The sequence below is a fragment of the Aquarana catesbeiana genome, linkage group LG02, assembly GCF_042186555.1.
Source record: "Aquarana catesbeiana isolate 2022-GZ linkage group LG02, ASM4218655v1, whole genome shotgun sequence".
Classification (NCBI taxonomy): Eukaryota; Metazoa; Chordata; class Amphibia; order Anura; family Ranidae; genus Aquarana; species Aquarana catesbeiana.
In genome coordinates this window covers 42,146,632-42,163,835 of record NC_133325.1, presented here as the reverse complement: position 1 = coordinate 42,163,835, position 17,204 = coordinate 42,146,632, and the positions used below count along the sequence as shown (strand labels likewise).

At 42.8% G+C, this 17,204-nt stretch overlaps 1 protein-coding gene across 1 annotated transcript in view; it reads left to right on the top strand.

Annotated features, from left to right (window-relative positions):
- The window catches only part of TENM4 (teneurin transmembrane protein 4), a gene marked incomplete in the record, with an annotated part of 1,986,086 nt that overhangs the window by 965,305 nt on the left and 1,003,577 nt on the right, over window positions 1-17,204 (top strand). The window contains 1 exon segment of the mRNA XM_073612821.1: window positions 4,818-4,904.

Here is a 17,204-nt window from a genome sequence, read left to right as displayed (position 1 = left end):
CCCCCAAAAATAAAAGTTTATACTCATACAATAAAAGTATAGGAATGCAAAGTATGTATTTAGAGTGTGGTGAGCCTTCTTCCAAGGCACTGCCTAAATGCCCACAAGTGTGTGTGCCAGAAGCGCACTCCATAGCGTTCTCCCAGGGCAGAGACCGAGCTGTCAACAATGGCTCTGGGTCTCATGCTAACGATAGGGAGTCGGGAGGATCAACTTCTGATCACATGATCACTGTGAAAGCCTGCGGCTGGCTATCAGTCTGCAAAACCCGTCAATACATTCTATCTTTTTCTCCTTGTCAGAAGAGGGGGGAAAAAAGTCTGAGTAAAAAAATAAATAAATGAATAAATAATAAAGATAAAATAGCTGGCTCAGGGCTTGATTTACTGTAGGTTACTGTCACAGTCAAGGTTAGGATCAAAGGTCAGGGTCAGTATGCTTTAATCACGATTTTAAAAAACATTTTTTTTTTTTTTTAGTGCCACTGTCAGCATCCTTTTCATATGATTAGAAAAACCAAAAAAAAAAACAAAACGCGCGCTATTATTTCTTGGCCTTACTACAGGTATCGCTGGTGAATTTGAGGAGTAGGATTATTTTTTTTTTGTGGTGGGTCATGGTAAGAAATAAACAGCTAAAAAAATGTTTTTATAATCTTTTGAGCCAGTTTTACTTTGATTAAAAAAAAAAACAAGAATAGAATAGAAAAAGAAAATAGAATACAATAGAAAAGAAAAACCCAATAACAAAATGTTCACTATTGTTTCTTGGCCCTTCTACGGGTATCGCTGGTGAATTTCAGTAGTAGGAGAATTTTTTTTAAATTTTTTTTTGGTGGGTCATGGTAAGAAATATACAGCTAAAGTTTAGAAAGTTTTTTGCCAGTTTTACTTTGATAATAAAATAAAAAAACAAGCAATATCCATTAACTTTTACCATCAAATAAAAGCCTAATTTACTTTGTAAAAAACAAGGTGTAATTTGCCTGGATGATGCATACAGCTTACTAAAAAAAAAAGTAGTCAGTAATCAGGTAAACAAGGGAGTAATAAGTCAAAAACATGAGTTAATGTAATTTAAAAATAAGCATTATAGAACATTAATGTTCATTTAATTAATGTGTTTTAAACACATTAAATCATTTTCTATGTTGGCTTTCCTTATAAAAATAATGCTGTATTTCTTATGTTCTAAATGTGTCCAGGAAAAAAAAAAAAGTCACATGCATTTTTATGTTACTGTTTATTACTATGGACCTGCAAATTAATATTAAAACAGAAGAAAAAATTTCATTTTTTTCAAACGTACTGCACTGGAATTTATATATTGATGTGCAGGATAAGAGAGCAGAAACTGCTTTCATGGTTCAGTTTCCATGTGATGGTTTTTTGAAACCAAAGAAGGGTCTTAAAAAAAACAGTCAGGTCCTCTTTAATTATGCTCTATTTATGCATTACAAAAAGAGTCGCACAATACATTTGGAATGATAATTTACTGAAGGACAAAAGAAAGAAAAACAGGGTCATTTCCCATAGCAGCAAGCTTTTTTAATGTAACACCTCCAGTTACCTTTGCATCTGTTTGAAAGTTGCATCGCTGGGAATGCCAAAAGAGAATTTCTCCTTGGTATCTGAATTTTTATTGATAAATAAATAAAATAAAATTATGCCAAACTTCTTACAGAAAGGGGTTGTATAGACTAGCACTACTTTCCCATCATTCATTAATAAAAAAAAATACAAGTAATAATAAAAAAAAAATCTGACAACCATTCTTTTGGAAGGGGTTTGTGTAGACTGGCACTACTACACCATCATTAATTAATAATAAAAAAAAAAAAAAACAATAATGATAGAAAAAAATAAAATCTAACAAATCTTCCAGAGCTGGTTGTATAGACTGGCACTACTATATCACCATTCGTTAATTAAAAAAAAAAACTGACAAACCTTCTTCCAGAAGCCAGTTAGAATAGCACTACTATACCACCATTCATCAAAAAAAGTAAGAATAACAATTAAAAATAAAATAAAATTTGACAACCTTCTTCCAGAAGCTGGTTCTATAGACTGCCACTATTATCCCACCATTCATTAATAAAAATACACAAATAATAAAAAAAAAAAACTGACAAACCTTCTTCCAGAAGCCAGTTGTATAGACTGGCATTACTATACCATCATTCATCAAAAAAACAAAAAAAACAATAATAATAATAATAATAATAATAATAATAATAATAATAATAATAATAAAAAAACGAACAAACCTTCTTTCAGAAGCCAGTTGTAAAGACTGGCACTATTATACCACCATGCTTAAAAAAATAATAATAATAATAATTAAAAATAAAATAAAATCTGACAACCTTTTTTCAGAAGCTGGTTGTATAGACTGGCACTAATACCACCATTCATCAAAAAAGTAATAATAATATATTAAAATAAAAATAAAATCTGACAACATTCTTTCAGAAGCTGGTTGTATAGACTGGCACTACTATCCCATCATTCATTAATAAAAATATAATAGAAAAAATCTGACAAACCTTCCAAAAGCCATTTGTATAGACTGGCACTACTATACCATCTTTCATCAAAAAAAGTAATAATAATAATAATTAAAAATAAAATAAAATCGGACAACCTTCTTTCAGAAGCTGGTTGTATAGACTAGCACTACTATATCACCATTCATTAATTAAAAAAACAAAACAAAAACCTGACAAACCTTCTCTAAGAAACCAGTTGTATAGACTGGCACTATTATACCACCATGCATCAAAAAAAGTAATAATAATAATTAAAAATAAAATAAAATCTGACAACCTTTTTTTTCAGAAGCTGGTTGTATAGACTGGCACTACTATCCCACCATTCATTAATAAAAAAAATAATAGAAAAAATCTGACAAACCTTCTTCCAAAAGCCAGTTGTATAGACTGGCACTACTATACCATCATTCATCAAAAAAAGTAATAATAATAATAATTAAAAATAAAATAAAATCTGACAACCTTCTTCCAGAAGCTGGTTGTATAGACTGGCACTACTATCCCACCATTCATTAATAAAAACAATAATAGAAAAAATCTGACAAACCTTCTTCCAAAAGCCAGTTGTATAGACTGGCACTACTATACCATCATTCATCAAAAAAAGTAATAATAATGATAATTAAAAATAAAATAAAATCTGACAACCTTCTTCCAGAAGCTGGTTGTATAGACTGGCACTACTATCCCACCATTCATTAATAAAAACAATAATAGAAAAAATCTGACAAACCTTATTCCAAAAGCCAGTTGTATAGACTGGCACTACTATACCATCATTCATCAAAAAAAGTAATAATAATGATAATTAAAAATAAAATAAAATCTGACAACCTTCTTTCAGAAGCTGGTTGTATAGACTGGCACTACTACCCCACCATTCATACAAAAAAAACGTAATAATAATAATAATTAAAAATATAATAAAATCTGACAACCTTCTTTCAGAAGCTGGTTGTCTAGACTGGCACTATGATATCATCATTCATTAATTAAAAAAAAAAACAAAAACCTAACAAACCATCTTCCAGAAGCCAGTTATATAGACTGGCACTACTATACAACCATTCATCAAAAAAAATACAATAATAATAATAATAATTAAAAATAAAATAAAACCTTATTCCAGAAGCAGGTTGTATAGACTGGTATTAATACACCACCATTCATTAATTAAACATAAATAAATAAACACATAAAACTTGTTAATCTTTTTTCAGAAGCTGGTCTTATAGACTGGTATTACTATACCATTATTCATTAATAATAATAAAAAAAAAAAAAAAAAAATGACAGCTACCTTCTTCCAGAAGCCAGCTGTATAGACTGGCACTACTATACCATGATTCATGCAAGAAGAAAGCATCTGATCCTGTAGCCTGCCAGGCCAACCCTAGTACACAGGATGTGTAGCACGCCCCTTCTCTACCCCCACCCATCCTCCAACTGGCCATAGTTGACAAGAAAAATACACGTGTAGCTATTCACTTACTGGAAGCTAAAAAGTAAGTGAATGGTTTGCATGCATATGGTGTATTTTTCATGTCACCTATGGCAATTTGGAGCATAGGTGAGGGCAGAGAATGGGTATGTTAGAGCTGGATGTGACAACAAGAGCGGTCATAGCAGACAGAAACCCATGGTCGGGTGGCCCATGGATGGGTGAAGGCCCAGTGGTTGAGAACCACTGCTTTATAGTGAACCTGTTGCTTGGCTCTGCATGGGCAAAGCACAGGTCTGGGCTAATATTATATAAGCCTAAACCTGCTCCCACCAACTAACTATCTTATAAAGGACAGACTTATATACTTACCTAATCTAAAGGTGCTCAAACCGGTCACTTGATCTCCCACGCAGCATCAGTGCCAGGATGGTGACATCACCCATAGGCTTACTATATGGGGCATTCATTGTCTGCTGTCCTCTCCTCTCCCCTGAAGCCAGAATTTGGCACAGCTGGATGTATGCTTGTCATGCTCGTTCAACAAATTTTAAATTTTTTTTTATATATAAATAGAGCCCTAAGAGTGCTTAGATCTAAAGAAACATTTACTGGGTCTTACACTGTTTCATACAAGCTAATGCAGGTCATGTAGCTGGATTGACTTCTGTCACCCCCCACACAATGTCTGTATAATTCACAATAAATGTATTCAATTCTAAAACCTACAAGATAACTATGTAGTTAGAACCACTAGAAAAAAAAAAAGACTGTTATTATGTTAATATGACATTAATAACCCTACTGCTTTCTCTCTGACAGGTAGACGAAAGGAGTCACACATTTATGATTCCAAGAGAAAGCTTCATCTCCGTTTAATGGGTTATTCTTGAAGACAGAAAAGAAGAGGTAAGAGGCTGAAAGAGTTGCTACACCTTTACTTACTTCCCCCCCCCCCAAAAAAACTCCCTATGCATTACATTGCCCTCAATACATTAGCATGTTGTGCTCCTTTTTGTAAATAAATTTTGTAAATAATTGCCCTCCCCTTTCCGTCCTGCAAATGGCAGGAGCATAGGGGCGTGGCCTGGTTGAGGCGGTCATACTCCTCATTACGTGGTTTTGTATAGATGCGCGACTTCCAGGACTTATCCCTTTTCCATTAGAGGACCGTACGTTGGATGCGCAACCCCCGGGAACCCATGATCGAAATAGCAGGCAGTTGAGCCCCCTCAATGCTTCAAAAGGGCATGCAGCTGCTCAGGGGTGTACATATGCCACTGCAAAAATGAAACCGCTTAGCGCATCCAACGGGTGGTACCCGACCAAAAACAAGGACGCAATCGCCCTGCAACCGTGTGTGGTGGTTCAGCCTTTTAAGAGTTAAAATGGGTGGTGAGCAGTGATGAGCTCGGGTGCGTTCGGACATGAACCCGCCTACACTATCCTACCGGGAAGCTTGCAGCCAATCAAAGGCTGGGAAGGCATTCTCTACCTCTGAGCCATGCCCCTTGCATAAGTGTGGCTGCAGGGTAGGGAATTCCTCCACCGCCTATGATTGGCTGTCGCCTTTTATGGCTTCCCAGCGAGATAGCTCAGGCAGGTTCAGCGAAATAGTTCTGGCAGGTTCTGGCTCATGTCCGAACACACCTGAGCTCATCCCTCATGGTGAGGAGGTGACACAACAAGCCCTTAACTGGACTGTCTATAGCAGGGGTCTCTAAACTTTCTAAACAAAGGGCCAGTTTACCATTCTTCAGACTTTGGGGGGGGGGGGGGTGGACTGTGGCCACTGGGAGTAGATAATACCTCGGGCTTGGTGGTTTAGTAAGAGTAAAAAAGCTACATAGCACCCTTGTGGAGGAAAAATAGTGCACCATCATTGGTATTACTAGGGGGAATCGTGCCCCATCATTGGTGTCAGTGGGAGGAATAGTGCTCCATCATTGGTGTTAGTGGGAGGAATAGTTCCCCATTGCTGGTATCAGTGGGAGGAATAGTGCCCCATCATTGGTATTAGTGGGAGGAATAGTTCCCCATTGCTGGTATCAGTGGGAGGAATAGTGCCCCATCATTGGTGTCAGTGGGAGGAATAGTGCCCCATCATTGGTGTCAGTGGGAGGAATAGGGCCCCATCATTGGTATTAGTGGAAGGAATAGTGCCCCATAATTGTAATTACTGGGAGGAATAGTGCCCCTTCATTAGTGTCTGTGGGAGCAATTGTCTCCCATCATTGGTATTAGTAGAAGGAATAGTGCCTCATCGTTGATTTTAGTGAGCCCCATCATTGGTGTCAAAGAAAGAAGTTATGCCCCATCATTGGTGTCAATGGAAGGAATAGTGCCCCATAGTTGCTGTGATTGGAAGGAATGGTGCCCCATAGTTGGTGTCAGTGAGAGAAATAGTGCCCCATAGTTGATGTCAGAGGAAGGAATGGTGCCCCATCATTGGTGTCAGAGGAAGAAGCTATTCCCTATTATTGGTGTCGGGGAGGAATAGTGCACCATCATTGGTGTCAAAGAAAGAAGTTATGCCCCATCATTGCTGTCAGTGGAAGAAATAGTGCCCCATAGTTGATGTCAGTGGAAGGAATGGTGTCCCATAGTTGATGTCAGTGAAAGGAATGATACCCCATCATTGGTGTCAGAGAACAGGTGCAACTGAGCACGTGCGTTTCTGTTTGACCCTGCGCATCGCGTTTATGGCAGCTTATTCATTTCATTGGGCTGCCCTATTTGCGAGAAACATGGAAAAGAAGTCCCAGGCCCTTTTCCGAAAAACACCCTGCACCAAACCACACGGTGTCGCAGCGCTGTGGCAACATGTGGTTTGGTATGCAGAAAAACTTGCACGTTGGCAGATGCATGGGGTACTATTAACAAATAATGACACGGCCGCGCATCTGCTAAAGGCCAGCACAATTTTGAAACTAGCCTAAATATAAAAATCCCCACACCCATCTCGTCTCCGGTTAGTTGGGTCTTTCACATTCCCTATTAGATTGCGCTGCCATACTCCTATGACATCTCACTTTGCAGCGGCCGATGGAAGCCGTTGTTCACCAAGGGAAGAAAAGAAAAGAAAAACAAAAAAAGCGTTCGCACTTTCCAGATCATCCACTTCAGTCCTTGAATAGATAAATGTCTCCTCTGAATTCGTCCCTGGTTTTACACATCGTTTTATGAGAAATGTAGACAAGCCCTGATCACTTTTTCTTTTTTAATTATTTTTTTTTTAAGTCTTCTCTGCCTCTCAGAATGTGTAAGCATGGTAAAAGACAGATAATTGGGCTTTAATTGGACTTCGCCTGTTCAAAGGCCTGCCTTTTAGTTCCCATGGCCTACCAGATAAGTTTCTTGCGTAAAGACAATTAAGGCAAAGAAAGAGTATGCAAACTAGATGACAACCGCGGCTCAATCTGGATCCGTCCTTTGTAAAGTAAGACAATGAACTTTCAGTTTCTGACTGCCGTTTGCAGCCCATTTCCCCCCGCGCCGTAATAACATTTGCATATATGTTTTTTTCTTTTCCTGCCTTTAATGGTCGCTGCCGACAAAGTTAACCTTGCAACGGTTTTGCCGGTACTGTAAATCTCAAACCAATTTGTCTCCTTAAAATTTTTTTTTTTACTTTTTTGAAATGAATAGCAGTTTGTGTTGTTTTTTTTGTGTTGTTTTTATGTGAAGGGGTGTTTTGTTTATTATTTTCTTCTGCTCGTCAATTCTCCAAGTAATTAATCACTCAAAACCTTTCAGCTGTCAAGTTCAACAAAAGGTAATCCCAGTTCTGTTTAGTGCAGGGAGCTTGGCACAGATGCTCTTTGTTGGTAGAGATTCATGTTTGGAAATTCTCATCCGCCGAAATTTCTCTACTGTATGAATGTAAAGTGGAAGGTTTAAATTGATATTGATTGCATGCCTAATGGTAGGTAGTTTATAATGAAGAAGGTGCTTGTAGTAAATAGTCTGATTGAGCAAGATTGTTGATTCTTAAAGAGGTAAAGCCTATCATGAAACTCTTATACAACCTTTATATGGAAGGTTGTATAAGATTTTATGGAATGCTGATGTAGCACCCGCCTAGATTAGGTTTGTAGGCAGGTTGCCTATATTGTGAGTTTTTGTTATAGAGAGTTAGCCTGCCCAGGCTGGGAAAGGGTTAACCAGGTTCAGGCTCCTTTCCTGGGCTTTGTGGGCCCTGCCCACCACCCTGTGACATAAAAGATGGGAAGGGCTGAAGTTCTTTCCCGCTTTGCTCCTGACTGCAACTGAGGCAGGTTGCCTACAATGTGAGTTTTTGTTATAGAGAGTTAGACAGCCTGCCCAGGCTGGGAAAGAGTTAACAAGGTTCGAGGTCCTTTCCCAGGCTTTGTGGGCCCTGTCCTCCACCCTGTGACATAAAAGACGGAAAGAGCTGGAGTTCTTTCCCGCTTTGCTCCTGACTGCAACCGAGACAGGTTGCCTACAATGTGAGTTTTTGTTATAGAGAGTTAGACAGCCTGCCCGGGCTGGGAAAGAGTTGACGAGGTTTGAGGTCCTTTCCCAGGCTTTGTGGGCCCTGCCCTCCACCCTGTGACATAAAAGAGGGGAAGGGCTGGAGTTCTTTCCCGCTTTGCTCCTGACTGCAACCGAGGCAGGTTGCCTACGATGTAAGTTTTTGTTATCGAGAGTCAGATAGCCTGCCCAGGCTGGGAAAGGGTTAACTATGTTTGGGCTCCTTTCCCGGACTTTATGGGCCCTTCCCTCCACCCTGTGACATAAAAGAGGAGGAGGGCTAGAGTTCTTTCCTGCCATGCTCCTGACCGCAACTGACATGGGATATTAAAAAGAGGCTGCTGCACCCAGTAGTCCTTCCAGACAGTGGCGTCTCCAGCTTTCATATTTAGGTGGGGCACATGGGGGGACAGGGACAAAAATAGGGGGGCAATATAAAATGCAAATAGATAGATAGATAGATAGATAGATAGATAGATAGATAGATAGATAGATAGATAGATCGATCTATATATATTTTATCTATCCTGGGGCCCTTTACCCCTTTACTACAATCCCACAATGGCCCTTTCACATGTTCTGCAGTGAGCTCCCTTCCTACTGTATTGGGGCCCCCCCAGGGTGACAGAGAACAAGGGATATATGTCACCAGCATACCAAGAAAATATAAGGGTCCAAAGCAGTGGGAGAACTATCAGGGTTGCAAAGGTTGTCTTGCCACCGGGCCCTGGTGTTCTGTCACTGTGGGGTTCCCCAGCCTCCTCTTTCTGTCCTGCCCCTGCTATTGACAGCTCTGGTCTGGCATCTCTTAGAATTTACAGGCTGGTTCTCTTGTCCTAAGTACGGGAGAAATCAGTCTGTTTTTTCAGTACCTGAGAGTCCTGGTGGAGTCCTTCCTGCAACTCGCTCTTCTCCCTGCCAATGAGGATGCAGGGGAAGGAGCAGATCGGGCGGCCGTGGTTGTGTGAGCGCTTGCATTATGCATTGTCAGCGAGCAGAGGGAGGGGGGAGGAATCACCCGCAGGAGCTGACTGGGGACGTTCTCCCTCTCAATAGAGACTGTGTTACCCAAGCGGTGGCCCAAGTAAGATGCGGCACATCCAATATGAATACAAACAAGAAGAAATTGCCTTTTTGTAAAAAAAAAAAAAAATTTTTTTTGGGGGGGCACATGGTGGGGCCCAGCATAATGTTGGGGGGGTCAGGGCCCCCTCTGGCCCCCCCCTAGGGTCACCATTGCTTCCAGACACCGGAAACAAGGGGAAACTGCCCAGCTTTGGAGGATGCCAGAAATAGACTATCACCTTTGTCAAAGTATGCCTTGGCAGCTTCAGTTCAGATAGTTGTTGGGTTGAAATCGTGTTGCACTGAAATATGCTGTATTGATTTTGCCACAAGAAGTTCTCAGTAAAGTTTGGAAATGTTCTTAAGCCTGGTCTGAAGGTACTGAAAGGGGTGCATGGTAGATTATGGTGTATCAGAAGAACAGGGTCTATAATGCACATTGGGGTATGACGCAAAGCCACTACAAAGGTTAACACGGCAAGATAAGTTGGAGAAGGAATGCAGTTGCTATGGATAACCAGTAAAGCCTCCTACACACGATTGGACTTTCCGACAACAAAACCGTGGAATTTTGTTCGAAGGGTGTTGGCTCCAACTTGTCTTGCATACACACAGTCACACAAATGTTGGCCAACAATTGCGAATGTAGTGACGTAAAAGACGTACGTGATATCTCCATTACGAATGCTAGTTTTACAAGACCGAGTGCTTCCGGCTCGTCCTTGATTCCGAGCATGTTTGTACTTTGGACTTTTGTCCGACGGACTTGTGTACACACGATCGGAAAGTCTGACAACAAACATTTGTTGGCGGAAAATTTGAGAACATGCTAGCCAACATTTGTTGGCGGAAAGTCCAAAAACAAATGTCCGATGGAGCATACACATGGTCGGACTTACCGCCAACAAGCTCCCATCCAACATTTCCCATCGGAAAATCCGATTGTGTGTACGCGGCATAACTAGTGCAAAGTACATAGCAGACAGTCATGAGGCATGGTACCTGGTGAAGGTGACAGGTCCTCCAGTAGTGAGGGGGTCAGTGATCTGGCTCCCTCCCTAGCAGACAGTTCTCCAAAATAGACCAAACTCGTGGTACGGAGACTCCGTATACCTAGCCACATGGTACAGGAGAATGAAGGAGTTAAGTAAGAGCACACATGAGGTTCACGCTAGAAGCTCAGGGGGGCCCTATTATGTCACTGGGAGTGATGTGGCAGAAGCATGCTGGACTGGTGGAGTGGGCATAGGCTCAGCAGTGTCCCTTCAAAATGCAACCACTCGACAGCAAGGTGGTAAGGTACTTTACAGAGGGACTCTGTATGTTTACTACCACTGCACACAGTGTATGGCTTATCTCTAAGCCCCACATGGTCCCGGGCATTGGTGAGTGTGTACATGGCGAAAGGTACCCCCACAACCAGAGCGAGTAGGCCCCACCTCAGGTTGCTAGAGAGGTAAAGCTCCTTTGTAAACATTGGAGCGGTGTGTGACATCTCCCTGCATTCTAGTGGATTCTAGAATTTAGTGGGTTGGAAGAGGCAGATCCTTGGCTTGAATATTTATGTGGCCTCAGTCAATCTCTGATGGGGGATGCCCAGTGGGTGGCTGGGGAGTGCGTAAATAGTTTGGGGCCTGCAGCAGCAGGGTTCTTGTCCAAAAGGAGGAGATCCAGGCCTGAAAGTCTGCTGCCTTTCTTGGCAGTTTAGCTGAAGTCTGCAGAAGTTCATCGAGGTCCAAGATGGAGACAGATGGTGGGCCTATATGCTGGAAGTAGATGGAGCAAAATAAAAGGGATTTACTGAGGATCTGGGCTGGAGATTCACAGGAAAAGTGTCTGGCCAATATTGGACGGAGGCATCCAAGTATACAGGGACATTGTGAGTATACGCCTGGATGTAGGATCCTAGTGACTGTTTGCTGCTCTAACTCCTTGGGTACCTGTTCCCGTGCTGCTGCATTGGGCTCTTTCCTTTGCTTGGAGCCCCAGGGTTGCTGTCCGCCTATTGTTTGCCTAGAGGAGCATTATCCTGAACAGTGTAGACAAGGCAGAGAGTGTCCTCTGGTTTTCTTAGTGCACTAAATTCAGAGTATCCCAAAGCCTACCCTGTACCACAACCAAATTCAACAAGCATTCAAGCGTAAAAAGACATTCCTTGCTTGGTCATTGAGTTATGAGACAGTGTGCCTGGCTGCTTGTACACCCAAATTGGAAGAGAACCTGGGGCAGATTAACAGGGCCTGCCAACATTTCATAGAACATGTTAATTTAATTCCATAAGTCATTTTCAATATTTAAATCTGCATCTTTCATTAAAATAGTGCCTAGTGATCCAGCCATACACGTCTTTGTTTAGGTACTTCCTGTTATAGGGTGACAACTAGTGAGGAGCTTGGGTGTGGCCCAAACTTGGGTTCAGCTGAAAATAGAAGGCAGCTCTTATTACTGAGCCAATCAGTTGTAGCTGGGACCCCACAGGTGCAGGTACACAAAGGTGTAGAGATGCTCATGACATAATTGGAATAATACGACCACATGGGCATATTAGATGAATGACATTGACCTAAAATGGCCATGTGGTCATACTAGGTCAATGGCATTGACCTAATAGCCATATGGCCCTATTAGGTAAATTAGGTTATAAGCATCCCCATCCTGCAGCTGCATGTACAGTGCATGAACAGGCGTAGATCCTTTGACATCATTGATCTAATACTCCCAAACTGATATATTAGATCAATTACATAAAAAAATATACGATAGGTCCCCCTAAAATTCCACGCTGGACCCTTAATCTAAGCATACAGCCTAACTGGCCAGGATAGAGGGGGACAAGCATGGACCATCACTTCTGAACCATACAAGGCCCTCGGCATGGGGGGGAAGTGCCTTACCGTGTTGATAGGGACAAGGGCCTCTTCCCCACAATCCTGGCCGGGTCTGTAGGTGGGGGCTTATCAGAATCTGGAAGCCCCCCTTAATAATAAGGGGGCACCAGATACTGCCCCCTTTGCCGCCTTTATTAAAGAAATTTAAAAAAATTTCCCTTATTGTAAATTCCCTGTCAGCTATATAAGGGAAGGGGCGGGGATGTTGGTGACATAATTTTGGCAGTGATATCACTGCTATCCCCACCCCTTTACTTAAGTGGCATGGATTCCTGGTGATGTTAGCGGTTTCTAAGGACACCGCAGGTACTTGCTGCCTTAAGAACCAGTGACAGCGGGAAGCTGTTGTATATTGTAACAGTAGCATTACCACTTCTTTATATGATTTCCAGCTCCTGTCAAACAGGGGGCCGATTTGGCAAACGTTTGGATATTCATCCGAACACCCAAACAGCCAAGGTTCAGACCTAGTGGCCATATTACCACTCAGTCGATGACTTAGTGACCTAAAATGGCCATGTGGCCATATTAGGTCACTGATGTTAAAAGCATCCCTGTCCAGCCTCATGACATCATTGAATCTCTGCCTGTAGCTCATTGGAACGGGCATTGACAGCTGGCTTCCGGATTCAGCTGAACATGAGTTTAGACGGAGCCTGAATCCGTCCCTAGTGACAACGTTCTGTTCCTGTCTTCCCATTCATGGTCACCTTATTACATGTCCTTCCAGTGGAGGCTAAAAGCTGCACGATGCACAGATATGGTCTACTGTTGTCACCAACTGAAGTGAACTAAAGGAAGAGGTCATGAATGGCAACCTTTTTGTTCTTGACAAATTTTCATCAAGGTATGTTGAGCAAATTAGCACATTTTAGCGCTGTGTTTGGGTGGGTGGGGCGAAACACATTGGAGGAGTGTTTTGGATGGAGCTAGGCTGAGGCTGCTTTCACTCGCATGATCGCCGGGTTTGTTTGGTGTGCAGTGATTGGGACTTTCTTCTCTCCTATTTGAACTAGAACTAAGCTGGACCTTAAATGTTATTTTTTCCAGTGCGATTACAAGCACAGACCTTGTCAGGAGCTGGACTGGGGCCTGGAGAATGGCTGGTAGACCTTGGATCAGAAGCTCCACCAGTGTTACTGGTGGTGGTGGTGGGGGGGGGGGTTTACTCTACAAAGCCACTGAATAAAAGTGTCTGCATAATTCGTACATTCACATGACAAAAACAATTAAAAATTAGCTATTCAAAGCTAAAATATTTGGGTCAGACCCTGAATAACGAATTGCAAAGACATACTTGTTTTTAATCCAATGACTCATTGACTTGTTCATTGTGTAATTGTAAGGCTGAACAACGTGCCGGAGCACTTGATAAATATCAGAATGTTATTCTATTGCTTATTTGTATTTTCATGTCTTGCCAGTGGAGCATGACTATGAATGTTCTCTACTTGACACAACGTGGCAGGTCGTCTTGTGTAAAATTATGATTAGTTGGATTCATCCAGAAGATCTTCCCTATCGAGATTGAGGTGATTTACATCTAAAATCGAGGCAGACTGAGGGAGATTAATTATCACTGTCACAGCCACAGAAAAAAAAAAATTGAAAGGCTGAGAAGCCCTTGAATTTGGCTTCTTAATTTGTCTGTCAATTGTAAAGTGCCAAGAAAAAGACCTAGCAGAATTAAAGACTCAGTCATTACGGATCTGGCTACGGGACAAAACATGTTTTTGCTTCACTCCAGGCGGCTTTCAAACTCTTCCAGAGATGGCACCGAGTAAAATGGGACTGCAATCTTGTCCATCGGATGAAGATGTAATCTGGAGCTGTTCAGTCTGGCTTGACACGTTTTGGGCTTGTTCAGCCAACTTACACGGTGTCATTGCTTGGTCTGGCTAGAGAGCACAAAGTCGTAGTTTGAACAGAGAATGTGATGCTGTCAAGCAGGGCAGCTGATAGAAATCATGGGGCTCTGTACAGCCTACCTGACAGGGCCCCCATTCAGTTCCACTTTCAACTCTGCCCCTGGCCCCGCCTTGAAAAAACAGTCGCATGTAAAAATCGGACAGCCTGCAAAATCCTGCTGTAGCCAGTGACAGAGTGGGCTAGCAGCAAGCGCACACATACGCATCCCCAATCCAATCCGCTGAACAGAACAGAAAGGGATCCTTTCCCCTTCGTCTAGTGGATCGGGTTGGAGGTGTCAGGGCTGGGCTCAGCCCTTCCTTACAGCCAAGCGGCCAGCTCAGAGAAGGAAGGGCTGAGCCCAGCCCTGACAGTACCAGAACAGGTCATTATGAGTAACTCGCAGTGCCTTTTGGCCTTTGTAATGCCCCGGCAGTTTTCCAGGAATTTATTAACGATGTCCTCCGTGATTTGTTGCATTTATGTGTGGTGGTTTATCTCGATGATATCCTCATTGACTCCACACTCAGAGAAGGAAGGGCTGAGCCCAGCCCTGACAGGAGGTCAATCGGGTGTAAACGGACAGCCAGTTTGTTTACACCAGCTGCCCTTAGAGCAGAGCCGGCTGTGTCCGTGTCCGCTCTACATAAGCAGAGTGGACACAGACCTGTCATCTGCCCACTCCGCTGAGCGGGGGGATCAGCGGACAGATCCCCCACTGAACACACGGATTCCACTCTGTGTGAAAGAAGCCTTTATAACAGACAGCAACCCAGGCAGGTTAAGATCATCAGCATTATAATAACAACCAGGCAGCAGGTGCTCTATCATGGCTGGCTCTGTCACAGTGTGTCCTAGGACATGGCTGTGTTGGGTGCCCTTGTTAACTTATTACCAATAAGTTAACAAAATCAGCACCTAACAGCCATGTTATGTGACACACTGTGACAGAAAACCTGCTGACTGCTGCCTGTGTATTATAGAAGATGACATAGTAATGTGCACTGTTTATCTTTCACACACCTACAGGGGTTCTGCAGCAGCCACAATGAATTCTGGCTTCTCCTCTCTTCCTGGACCCTGTCAGCTGCCTGCCACCGCCGCCTCCCACCTCACAGCCTCTCGCTATCCATCTCTCTGGGGCCGACTACTCCTGAGTGGAGGAAGATCACTCCGCCAGGTTAGGAAATGGGCAGCCGCAGCAGGTGGCTGGGACATGTAGCGCGGCGCGGAATGCACTGCACATGCACCCGAAAATGAGGAAAAAGTCCCTCACTCCCACTAGCACATATCATCAGAGAGGGGCCCGGGAAATAGCAATAGTACACAACCCCTAAGCTAGGAGGAGCGGCTTAGCGGGGGGGTGTAACTTAGAAAGCCATTTTTTTTTATTCTGCACTGACTGTCTGTGAGGGTGCCTGGGCCCCCTTGCTGAGCCGAGGACGCCGGACCCGGTACAACAGGGCCGGTTGTACTGGCCTATCAGTGGCCCTGATAGGCCACTGAATGGGATTCAACAAAGCTTCTTAATTCTTTTTATTTTTCGTTTTGGGTGGAAAGAGCATGGGTTGATGCTTGCTGAGTTTTACTGCTATCTGTTACCCTAGCACAGGGGTCTCCAAATTTTTTAAACAAAGGGCTGGTTTACTGTCCTCCAGACTTTAGGGGGGCCAGAGTGGCCAGTGATAGTAAAAAAAAAAATACATAGTGCCTGTACTTAGTAGGAGGAGAAGTAGTGCCCCATCATTGGTGTCAGTGGAAGGAATGGTTTCCCAATGTTCGTGTCAGTGGAAGGAATGGTGCCTCCTTGTTGGTGTCAGTTGAAGGAGTAGCTCCCCAAAGGCCAGATAAAGGCTACCAAAGGGTCGCATTCGGCCCACAGGCTGCAGTTTGGAGACCACTGTCCTGGCGGGAAGGCCCTTCCCCACCCCCCTCCTCTTGGTCCTGTTGTGAACTAGACAGGTGCGATTCATTTACGAATCAAAATTCAGACAAAATTTTCATTATTCAGAGATTTGGATGTATCAAATTTCAATGAATCCGAAATAAATGATAACGAAACCAACACATTAATTTGTATTCATTCAGATGACATGATGCAAAATAATGTAATGACATAAGGAATGATCCGAATTGATTTGAATACTTTTATTCCAATGTTAACCAGTTTCTCTCTTTTGATCCCCCACTATTCCTGTTCTGATGACAACACAAAATTTGAGCTTTTCTTTCACTTTTAAGCCGGCCATAGACCATAGTTTGAATCTAGGCTGGTTCAGCAGGGACTGGCTGAGATTCGATCCATGTATGGGCAGGCTGATTGTACCCAAGTCAATCCATCGATCAACGTGGGTACAACCAGTATGTCGGATTTCTAGAATGTGTTTATTGCCAGTGGCTATAGCAGCTAGCAATAATAACTGTGTTCTCTTGGCAGGGATGGCTCTGTGCCCCCCACTGGGAGAACACAATAGTTCCGTGGGAGGAGTTCCCCCATCAACACTGACTGTGTTGATGGAGGAATCAAGCTTTTTTCTTTCCTACAACCTGGGTGTAGGGGCAGGCAATTGACACTTCCTCCATGTTCCCCATTAACTCACTGGGCACCAAGTGTGGGTCACATAGGAGGCCTACCCCATCATGGTGGGTTCTTTAGGCTATTCCAGGCAATGAACGGTGTCACTCATCACAGCACAGGCGTAACACCTTGCTCACCAATGCCAAGACCGGGTGAGGGCCATGGTCATGTGAATAATCAAACAATAAGGTATTCCTCCAACTCAGAGATGAGCCTCTTGTGTGTAGTGCTATATGCAGAGTTCTTCCAAAAGAATACTGTTCCTTGTCCTACACA